This window comes from Lycium barbarum, chromosome 6, assembly GCF_019175385.1.
Source record: "Lycium barbarum isolate Lr01 chromosome 6, ASM1917538v2, whole genome shotgun sequence".
NCBI lineage: Eukaryota > Viridiplantae > Streptophyta > Magnoliopsida > Solanales > Solanaceae > Lycium > Lycium barbarum.
The window spans coordinates 40,156,581-40,169,646 of NC_083342.1; positions in this window are offsets into that span (position 1 = coordinate 40,156,581).

Genomic DNA, 13,066 nt, shown 5'->3' on the forward strand with positions numbered 1-13,066 from the left:
ACACAATCAAAGATCAGCATAACACATGATATAATTACCAAGGCAGAATCAAATGATATATATGAATGAGATGAATGAGTGCATATGCAATGCAATGAGAAGCACTGCTAACTGTCTGTCTCCGTACACACATGCTACGGACAGATATCCTTCACGTCTCGATAGTCATGACCTATGGGGGACCCTTGAAATCCATGTACCAGTCACTCCACACACAACCCAGGGGTGACTTCCACAACACAAGCCACTCCGCACACAACCTAGAGGTGGCTTCCATGTCAAAACTATCCATATTCTCAGATGTTCCTTTCTCACTGATCATCACCAGTACCAAACACAGATCATATCAATGTAACATGTAAAATGAGTATGCATTCTATGCAAGATATCAATCTCAAGTGTAATCATATCAAATCTCAATCGGACCTCTACATGAGCATATATCACAATATCAATACCGAATCAAGTTCTTTCCCTATCCATGATAAATGCCAAGATAAGTGAGAGACGAACGCATCACAACAACAACATGAAAAATAAGCAACAAGCCCAACATCACACATATGGCAACAAGCCAAATCACAATAAATGAGGCGACGATCCCACAAAGTCATTGTAACGACCCGTTCGATCGTTATGCGTGTTTTGATCATTTTACCCCTGTCGACCTAATTCCCGATATTACCGGGCGATTCTAGCGAGAATGGAAAGAATTAAAACCTTTAAGTGAAAGGGTTTGACCAATAGTTGACTTTTAGGTAAACAGACCTTTTTCAGAATTTCATATAATTTTTGTGAGGTCTAAAGTGTAATTTATGACTTGGTGGGGTGGCTAGTTCGTTTCCCGAGGCATCCGATGCATATTGGGTACTTGGTTGGAAACTTATTTTTAGCCATTTGGGGGTTGACTAAGTCAATGTGACCTTAATTGAGAATTTCGAGGTCACAGATTGATTCGTAGCTTATTTTTACTTGCGTCTGTATGTTTTGTTTGTATCCAGGAGGTCCTAAATTGTTGTCGGGGTTTTGGGTTCAGACTTGGTGAAACCAGAAGATTTTTGGTTCTGGTGTCTCGCCCCAGCGGAGTCTGTTGAGCTCCACGGATTCACCTCGATCAAGGCTGTTTGCCCCAGCGGGCTTTGGTTCGCAGGAGCCGAAGGATGATGTAATTAATTAATGCCGCCCTAACAGATAGGAATCCGCTGAGGCGAGATCGCGTGAGTGGAAATGGTCTGCCCCAACATGAAACGCTGAACCAAAATCCATTTTTTATTCCTAACTTCGAATTATTATTTCCATTCACCAAAAACCTAAGTCTATAGAGTTGGAGGCAAATGTAAGAGAAGCTTTTGGTGGAATCATCTTGGGGTAAGTTCTTAAACCTTAATCTTGCATTCACCTTTCCTTTACTAGTATCCATGGTGGTAAATGGTTATTGAGGGTGGTGGATTATGAAACCTAGGTCATTAATCATTAAACCCTCTAATCTAATTGGCTATTCTTATTCTAAATACTGATTCTATCTTCTATGATTGTGGATTAATATATTCTAGGATTGAATCTCTCTTGGCTTCTAGAATCAATTCAAGAATTTAGGGTTCCTACTAAATTGGGGGTTTTGGCTTAATTGATGAAATTGATCGACCAATTGTGGTTAGAACTCCAAAAAATTAAGGATAATGACTAATGAGACTACGGATAGTGTAATTTCACCCTTAATTCCCGGTTTTACCCTCGTGAGTCGATAAGGGTATTTTAAGTAATTCTCCACCCATTTCTCTTTCCGATTAGTTAGCTTGTTGTGGTTATTTACTTACTTAGCATTGTTAATATTAGACTTTCATAGTTTTGAAGCACTTCGGCAGGGGAAGGCTCAGGTGAAGTAGTACGTGACTCCTGTTTGGCATTTAAAGTAGGTTAGGACTTACTTTAGTTAGACTTTGATTAGTGAATGATTAGTGAAACGTATGCAAGCGTAGAATTGATGGGAGAAAGCATGATTAGGTCTCCGGATATGATGTTAGAATGGATATACTCTTAGGTTGGTATGACTTCTGATTATGTGGGTTTGTCGCCGTTATTTTACGTATTGTGACATGTGGTTTAACTGTTTATTGTGATTTGGGCGATGTGAGGTGATAGATTCACTATGATAATTGAACTCTATGCCGTTTCCATTTTCCATGGTTGTTGTGATTTATGCCAGTCTTATTATGGCTTATGGTGCTTTGTGATCTCCATAGCATACTCATTGGCTTGGTTTCATTGCTATCTTATTTTTGCATTCATACATTCATACATGATGAAAATGTTGTGGAAACAATGGAATGAAATAACTATGGAATAATTGATGGAAAAGGACTTAGAAATATATGATAGAAAGTGAAATATCAAAGTCATCTCTGGGCTCTGTGCAGAGTGGCTAGATTTATAAAAGTCACCTCTGGGCTTTGTGCAGAGTGGCTAGATTTATAAAAGTCACCTCTAGGCTTTGTGCAGAGTGACTGGTACATGGACACCATGGGTCCCCCAGGTCGTGACTGCCAAGACGTCAAGATTCTGTCCGGAGCATGTGTGTACATGTTGTGTTGTTGGCCATTGCATTGCATTGATATCCATCTCATTGCATTATATATTTCGTCATCTCATTTTACTTCTATTGATTGGATTGTGATTGTACTTGTGTTGTGGCTATTCTGAGGAATAGTGAAAGACTTGGCAGACTCGTGTTTAGGTGCTACACCATAGGCTATGACTCGGTTATTGATCATTTGTGAATTATGTGGATGTTTGTGCCTGTCTGCTTATCTTGTCTGATTCTGTGTTTTACATGCGTGAACTAATCTTAGTCAGCCCATGATGCTTACCAGTACGTGTGTGTACTAATACTACCCCTGCTGCACTTTTCCTGAGTGTAGATTTTGAGGCAGGACCTTCATCCAAACCCCGATTCTACTACCTTCCTGCCATGCCGCCTGAGGAGTCCTTCTCTATTGTCTTTGATTATTCCTTAGACATTTCATTATGTTTAGATAGTTGTATTATTCTAGACAGTGTTGATTAGAGTTCTTGTATGGTGACATCATTTTCTGGGGTTGTATTATGACTAGTATTTCCGCACTTATTATTATTTATGGCGTTGACTTAGACTATTTATTATTGATCTTGCTATTTATGTTATTTTGGAAATTGAATAAGTAATTGATTAAGGGGATGGTTCGCCTACTAGAGGGTTAGTGTGGGTGCCATCTGTCACGCCCTGAACCATGGCCTAGGCGTAACACGGCACTCGGTGCCTAACTGCATGTGACCGAGCGAACTCATCGGCTGGCTGAATCAACATGTGATATCAAAGCATGCGATAATAAGGAAATAGGACTAACACATGCTGATCTACTAAAAATCTGACTGAAAATATATTAAATGCAAAAATACTGGTTTAAGTCTGAAACATCTGAATAAATAGTCAACAAGGCTAATTCATAAAAAACTGCTAATATCTGACTGACTGAACTATGTCTATGAAGCCTCTAAAGATAACTTTCTAAATACTGGGAAGACTGAAGCAGGATAATGCCCCGGAGGAACTGGGCTCACCAATAGCTGATACGAGCAAGTCCTAGCTAGCTAGATCGTCAACCTGTATATGATGCAGGCCCCCAAGCAATAAAAAGGACTTCAACACATTTGAATTGTACTGATATGTAAAGCAACTGAAATATAAGTACTGAAACTGAAATTGAACTAAATAGGAAAGCAAGAATCTGAAATTGAACTAAACAGGAAAGCAAGAACCTGAAGTACTCCCTGTTCTGAATGAAGAATCACCTGTATAACTGTAAATATAAACTGTGGCCTAGGGCCCAAATAATGTGCACAAAAACTGTGGCCTCAGGCCCAAGCAATACGTATGCATAAACTGTGGCTTAGGCCCAAAAATACAGATATAGGTGTTCATCATTAAACAATTTACAAGACTGAGACTGGCTATAGATGATAGCATGATAACTATTTCTGATTATGGAACTTAAACAAATAACTAATCATATACTGACTGAGACTCATGTGATGTCAATACACAATTCTATAATGATTACGCACTGAGTTCATGATATTCAAAGTGATCACCATGAACGAATTATGAAACTATAACCCTAGAAGATAGCAATTCTACAACTATTCAAGAAACTAGGGCTAAACTGTATTCTGAGTCAAATTACTGATAAGCATGTAGAATGAGGCATAGGGAGAATCATAAACGTTCCCTAACATAGATAGTTAGCCTTACATACCTTAACTGCTTCATAATCCACAATAAAAGTCTGAACTTTGAGAAGAATCCCAAAAGCTTGTGTCTCAAACCTTAAATATGGGTTTTCTTGAAAACCCTAGGTTAAGAACAATGATTTCTCATTTAATATTCATGAATATATGTTGGAATTCACTTGGAATGATTAGAATAGACTTACCTTGATGTATTCTAATGGTAGGGAGAGAAGAACTTCGTACTAGGGCTTGAGGAATGTGAAAACTAATTTTTAGAAGCTAAGTGTTGTATTTATACAAATGCTGGCTCGTCCCTAGGACTTGCTTCGCGAGAATTTAGACGCGTCAGGCCATCTAGGGGCACCAAAAACTAGTAAAGTGATACCAAAGGCGAAGATTTTGGCCAGCCGGACTTTCTCGCCTCGTCTGCCTTCCTCGCGTCGTCTGCCTTCCTCGTCTCGCAAGGATTTTGGTGAGCCTGAACTACTCTCAGTGAAACGACCATATCATTTTGTAGAGATGTCCAATTAACCTCCATAATATACCGTTGGAAAGATATTTCAAAGGGCTACAACTTTGTGTTTTATGTTTTCTCAAATTTTTAACAGATTTTCACTAAATCGGGCTGAAAGGTAGACCTACAGAAAACTTAGCCGATTCTATCGAATCTGAGCACCCCTCTATCAGCCATTTTGAGATGATCATATCTCCTTGATACAGACTTCGATTGGCCTGATCCTTATATGCCTGGAAAGGTATTTCTATGTACTATAACTTTTATTAAGGAACCTTTTCCAAATTCCGAATGAATCAATGTGTTATGGTTGCCCCAAGTAGGCCCCTTAGCCACTTTCGCAAAACGTTCAAACCTTAAAATTTCCTCTAAAACTCTAACGATATGTGTCTAACCTTTATTTTAAGATACGGGGTGTCACACGATCACGACGGTATTTGGGTCGTGACAATTTGGTATCAGAGCCCTAGGTTCACCGATCTCACTGTACAAGAACATGTCTAGTAAAGTTTTGCGGATCTATATGGAGACATATGTACTTATGTTCTAGAGGCTATGGGATACTAGGAAAACTCCAATTCCTTCTTTCCTTTGTGCTACTTGATTCAAATTGGTATCTAGTTGGTTCAAATTGGTATCTGACTTGTCCTTCTATTCTCTTACAAATGGTGAGGACTCGTGCTAGAGAAGTAGTTGATATGGCACAATTATTGGCTGCCAGGCTAGAGGCTATGGACACGACAGAGGAAAAGGGGTGGCACCGGCTTGAGGCAAGGCGCCCGTGGCTGGTTAGGCTCGTGCTAAATCAATCTCTCCTAAACCACCAATTCGTCCTCGAATGTTCAACTGACCTCATGGGGTGTCATAATACTTCGGGAGGGTCCCTTTCATAGTTGTCCTTTCCTTCATGCCCATTCTTTATCTTTCACCCTATCTTCTTTATAATCAAACTCCTCGGTCTTTACATGAGTCCTCATTCCGTATCATGGGTTTTCCTAATCCACTGTGCCAACTTATTATCCTTGTACTCCCCAGATCATCTCTTTTCTGTTATTGTTTCGTCACCACACCTTAATAGAAGCCATGTCTTCGGCGCGCAATCTTCACTTATCGATCCAATATGGCCACAGGCTGTTCCTTGCTCTCATTTGATCTACAGTATTGCAGTCTCGCTTATCATGCTATAAATATTCATCTGCCTTTGGTGTTCTCGTTTCTCTGCTCCCTGCTTCTTTACGTCTTTGTCACTGTTCCTTTTAATCTTTCATTCCATATATTTATCCAAAAACGTATGTACATAATGTTTCTTTACCATTTATCTTCCTTCGCAGTCCAGTTACCCTTATGGTAGCTTATGATCCGAGTTCACTTAACTTCTTAGTTCGCAACACCTTTGAGTTCTTACTACAACTTTTTTTTTATTTCCTTCTCTCACATTTTTGACACAAGTATACTTGTCTTTGATTTCTTGTATTGGCGCTCGTTTCGTCCATCGTTAGTCCTTGTTGGCTCTCCGGTGTGGATTCTTTTCAAATATGATCGAGCATTGCTTCAAGTCGATGATTCATATGATTTCATAACGTATGTTCTCATGTTCCGTGTAATTAATGGTCCATGAACTATTTTCTAGTATCAGGTGAACTCCTTTATTTCATCCATAGGCACTGCGCTCTTTCCTTCTTTAAAAAATTTCCAAACTACCAATCGTTGATACTTTCGTTGTAATAGTCATTGTCACCCGAAATATCCCTTGAGTCTTATCATTCTCTCCATTATCCTTTGTGAACTTAGCTTGTAGCCCTTTCCTGCTCTTTTTATTACTCTTTAAAACATGTCGCTGCGTATTTAGGTACGGTGCCATTTTGCCCAATATGAGGGATTCAAATCATGGCATAAACATATCATAATTCATGTTGGCATGGATCATTCTCCTAAGGTGTCTTCCATCCTTTCCCTTCATGTCGGTCTCACGGTACACTTCATTGTCAGCTCGTTTCTATTCCTTTCATGTATTCTTTTGATATGCCGATATATTTTGAACTCTATCCCCGAGCTAATAAATTTCCTCTTCTGGCGCTTGGAATTGTTGTGATTCCTTTAGAGTCTGATATAATATATTCTCCCCCCGCCCCCCCTTTTAAGGGGCTCCTCATACGCCAATAGTCCTTTTGTGAAGTCTTCATCTCGTTTATACTTTACTCCTTATCTTTCTTTCCAATTCTGTGCATACCATATCGAAACTTCTTACCATAAGTTTTCCTTTCATTTTGCGCCTATATCCTCATTCTTGTCAATATTCCCATATCTTCCTATCCACTATTAGTCCCTATCACCCATTTGGCTCACTTACTCGTAATTTTTCTTAACCATGCACTTGTGTTGCAACTGCACGTCCATATTTTTCGAGCATCCCACTAGTTTTGCTCGTAACACAAGATCCTGACAGCTCACACTCTCTTTATCCTCGCTCATCGAATCTTTAACCATTTTATGATGTTATGACCGAGCGGTCTCCTATGTACATTCCTTGCATTTCATTCCATTTCCTTTAAGATCAAATCTCCCAGACCTCACATGAATCCTCATTCCATACCAGTAATTTCCCAATCAACAGTGTCGACCCATTATCCTTATTCTTTCCTTGGTGCATAATTGGGTTCCTATTATTTTACTCCCAAACGTTCTCTTCGGCAGAAAGCCCCCCTTCATACCCGAGGCAACCACATTAATATGGCTGCACATTTATCCCTTTCTATACTTTTCAAAGGGCCGAAATCTTCTAACATCGTCACAAGGCCTAGGCATTCTTTCTCTTACTTCACATTCCTTGTCGTGGTCACTATTCCTTTAGCCCTACTTATTGGAATCGGTTCTCGAACTCCACACATTCCTCTTTTGTTCCATATGACCGCACTTTATTCTTTTCACGTGCCTATCTTTGGGTCTTTACCCAAGTAGTCTCATACTTTGCCGGTAATTTCTCTCGGGGGCTTCACTCACTAAGTTTTCTTACCTTTCACCTTTTTTTTTTCGACACTTTAATCTCCTTGTCTTCCATTTACTCACTCTCTTTCTTTTTCAAATATCATTGTATTAGAATTTCCAATCTTAACCTGTAGTAAAAATAATAGCAACTTACTTTATAACACTTGTACCATTATTTTTTGCTGTCATTTGAATTTTGGTACCCTTACTCGATTACTGCCTTTCCATACCGTAGCACCGGTTGCTGGGACACACATTCCCACCGATACAATCACATGTGGGATACCATACGAATTCACATATATGTATATATAATTTCTTCCATTTCGCCTACAAAATACTTCCAAACGCCGTTCAAGCTTATCCTAATTCCAGAGCTGGGATGCACTTTCTGTCTCTTCGCCAGTCTAGGCTACCTCGTCCTACGCGACCTTTTATGGTCTCCAACCATCCCGTATACTCTAGTTTCCCTTAGGTCATTCTAGCTTTCACTTGTCTCTTATATCTGAATCTATAGGATTTCTAGTACACTTCCCAGGGGGGTCACCCATCCTAATATTTCTCTCACCTTAGCACGCTTAACCTCGAAACTTCGATGAAATCCAGTGCATTAATGCCGATGTAATCACATCCACCTCATCGCATGACCTTCATTACATGATCTGGGGCAAGTCGAAGTCTTACAGATTCCGAGACACTCTCGTAACACGTCTTTCTCTTTTGCAATTACTATTTTACCCTTTTCAATCCTCAATATTCACTGTTCACTTACGTGTATAACTACCTTCTGTCCTAGATTCCTAGATCCTAATGATAGGGAACACACCTTTGTCGCCGTTACCTATGAGTACTCGGGTATCAGCCTGTTCGGATTTCCACTCACCATCCTTATATAATAATCTGCAGCAAAGCTGATCGTCGACTTTCTCTGAATCCTCCAGCAGACCTTGTTTTTACTAAAACTCGATTATTATCCATCTTAATCCTTTGGACTGCTAATCGTCCTTCTCGCCGTCGTTCTTCATGTCATGCCAAGTCCATAGCCCTTCTGGAACAACACATCTCGCTTATTGTCTATGTACGATATTTCCTTTCCACTCTTCTTCCTGTTAGGTGTCCCTAGTTAAATGACCTGATTTTGAAAAATATTTCGACAGAATATTCTTTACAATTCTTACTATTCAAAATCTGCACACAACAAATATCAACAATGCCTCACAGAGCATACGGTCATGCGACATCTTCCAGCCACCCAGAGCTTCCAGTTTTAGGTAATAGAACAAAATATCAATACTTACCCTTGTGGCTTTCCATATCGCCATTCACTTTCTTCCGTCGTATGTAATGCTTATATAAGGAATCTTATTTTCCTATGACTTGGCTCTATCGCACGATCTAAGATAGAAACAAGGTCAACAATCCCTAGATGCCTCGTAGCCTCCTTGTCACACCCTAATCACGCTAGGGTGTGATGGGCACCCGACCCCATATCCGGAGCCGACCGAACCCATAGACTCTTATTTCATACATAATCTTTCCGGACTTTTATATCAATTAAGTGTGAAATACATATTAAGGCTTTCAGAAATCTTTTCTTTTCCTTTGTTCATCAAATCCAACAAAATCTGTAATTATATAGAATTCATATCATAATACAACTGACACATCGGCTGATGGAGCCGCTTACAGAACTGACATACTATACCCATGACTCTGTTTGCAAAGTCTCTAACATCAATCCAGAAAGCATATCATACAAACTCTGATTCGGCAACACTCCAGGAATAAATGGAGCTTGCCATCTCCACTGGGACATCTTCTATCATAGCTTCAACTCATCTGGGTGTACCTGCACGGCATGAAATGCAGCCCTCGAAGAAAGGGGGTCAGTACGGAATATGTACTGAGCATGTAAAGCATGAAACACAGAAAACAGAACCATATCCGAAGCAAACAGTACAAGAGTGAGTACATTATCTAGATTACCAAAGCGCTTATTTTCCAATCACAAATCGTGTATACAGAGGTCATATGTCAGAAATGGTGCAGATCCAGAATATCAGAATGTTTGTTTCCAGACTCAGATCATATATGCCGATATCTTATGTCAGAAGAAGTACAGAAAGTACCGAATGCCAAAATGCTTACTTTCCAAACACAAATCATGCATGAGAAAATCATATATCATATATGCATATAACGTGCCCCGGCCCTCCCGTGAGGGACGCGGTAGATCGTATATTATGTAAGCATATAACGTGCCCCGGCCCTCCCGTGAGGGACGCGGTAAATCATATATCATGTGAACATATAACGTGCCCCCGGCCCTTGGTGAGGGACGCGGTGAATCATATATCATGTATGCCAATGTCATGTATCATATATGTATGTAACGTGCCCCGGTCCTCTTTTGCGGGACGCGGTGAATGTGCCATCCTGGCCACCACCCCATCATCATATCATAATGTCATCATATCATATATAACATGCCCCGGCCCGCAAGTGAGAGGGACGCGGTGAACAATGCAGAGGAGTACGCACGAGAACATATCCTGGCCCGGGCTCAGTGAAATCCAAACTGAGACTTGCACGAACAGAATAATGCGAAACCATATGCACACAAATCAAGACTCGATAGACGAGCATACTTACCGACTCATGAAAGCTCAGAAACAAGTTTCGGGTCAATCCGACTTAGCATGAGAAAGTTATGGACGTTTGAAATACAGAGCCTTTTACGATCATTTCAGAAGCCTTTTTTTTTTTGGAAGAATCGAAACAATAATCATATCAAGTATCTTTCGGATATCATATAGATTAAATCAAATATGACTTTTAGAATCATATGTACGTATCACAGACTCAATGGAATAATCAAACGTACTATCATTCGAAAATCAAAACATTAATCATACCAATTGTCTTTCGAATGTCATTCGGAAACGTATTAAACAGAACTTCGGACATTAACCCATACAGAACTCTTTAGGGACAAAACTCAGAATCCAAGAGTAAAATTACCCCAAAATGCATATCATATCATACCTTATGTGGCTCTAGGACATGCCAAAGAAAGAAAGGGTAAGCCTTACATACCTGTTCCACGACCAACTAGCTACGCTTATTTGTCCAAACTTGCTAATCTACATTCAAGAGAATTGACATAATCATTAGATTCATCGACATATACTTGTCTTAGTTTTTCAAATGAATTCACTTATATTCTGCCGAAATTTCGGCAGCATTTCCCCTGTAAATGCAACATCCCCGAGAATCTAACTCGGCCAATTTAACAACAACAACAAACCCGAGAATGCAACTCGGTCAAACTATCAATAACAATACCAACAATCATATCTCCAATCTTCAACAATTTACTCAAAATGCATTCTAACATTAATAACTTGTTTTACATAATTCAACAACATTTTATTTAGGTTCCAACCGATTATCACAACACAATCCGCAACCTTCCAAATTAAATAAAAACATCAATAACACATTCCTTACTTTCAAATTCATGAACTAGATCAACAACCTACACGTCGACAACTTCCTTTCAAGTTACCAAACCATCATTTTCATCATAGAATTCACATCGACAACTACTAAAATGTCAAATATAATCAATTCACCATAACTTACCAAACCACCCATCATTCGGCCACAACAACTACATGAATATTTTCATGAATTTTCCATCCATTTCTATGCATTACAACAACAACCAACATACTAAATAAAATTAATCCATTCTTTCTACACAACATAACACATACACGGCCAACACTATTCATATACGGCCACAACTTCAACATCATTTTTTTTTTATGAATTTCATTCATTTCCACACACTCTAACATGCATAAATCATCCATAACATATGTAAAAGAAGATTGAACCTTACCTCTTCCACTTGTCCCTTCAACTTTCGGCTAGGGTTAAGACAACACCAAAGGAATGGTTTGCTTGCTCCAACAACTATACCACGTCGTAGAGGACCTCCCAATTGGTTGAAAGGCTAGAAAAAAATAATTTTTTTGTGATCAATTCCCATGGGGATAGGTTCGGCCATGGCTTGGCCGAATACCCTCCCCTTCTCCTTCTTTCTTTTCTTTTCTCTTAAGTTGTGAAGGGAGATGAATTATCTAGATTTTTCTTCCACTTATTCATATATATATATATATATATATTTCCCACAAGCATGTGAGGGGCACATGCCCTCTATCTTGAAGTTTCTAAAAATAAACAAATATGACCACTTGGTCATCTAATTATACACATGGATAATTAATTCAATTGGGCCAAGCCCACCCCAAGTGCACGGCCAACATGGCCCCTTTTTATTCAAGCCCACTTCTTTTTCTTCTTTGTTTGTACTTAGTCTTGTAATTCACGAAAAATATTTTTTTCCAAATTCTGAATTTACCCTTAGCTTTCCGCCATATTACCATAAACCATCTTGTGAATTTACCTTTTTACCCTTAGTCTTTCTCAATATTTCCGCATCAATATTTTCGTGAACAACTTATGTATTAAACAAGATCAAGAACATAGCCTTTCTCTTAACTTCCCGCAATTATCTTGAATTATCCGAATGTACAAAATGCGGGATATAACACTCCTGTTTATAAATGTGGTCGGCTTCACACCATAAACAGGACTCTACTGGACACGACTTTGCAGACAACCCCGAGGACAAACCTGCTCTGATACCACTTTGTCACACCCTAATCCTACTTGGGTGTGATGGGCACCCGACCCTTACATAGAGCCGAGCGAACCCTCTGACTCTTAATACACACATAACCTCTTTGGACCTTTAAATCAAATAAACATGAAATATATAGTAAGGCTTCCAGAAATATTCTTATTCTTTGCTCTCAAATCAAACAAAATCTGTAACCATATGGAATTTATCACATACTACAGATTAACACATCGGCTGATGGAGCCGGTTACAACACTGACATTCTATACCCACGACTCTGTCTGCAAAGTCTCTAACTTCGAACAAAACATCATAGCACATATACTCTGACTCGGCAAGACTCCAGGAGCAAATGGAGTTGCCAATCCAGCTGAAGCATCTTCGAGCAATGTTCTTTACTCATCTGGGTGTACCTGCGTGGCATCAAACGCAGCCCCCGAAGAAAGGGGGTCAGTACGGAAAATGTACTGAGCATGTAAGGCAAGAATCACAGTAAAAGAGAATCGTAGCTGAAACAGAGATTTACCAGAATCAGGTATGAACTTTCAAAACATCAAAGCACTTGCCTTTTCAAATGAAAATCATGTATG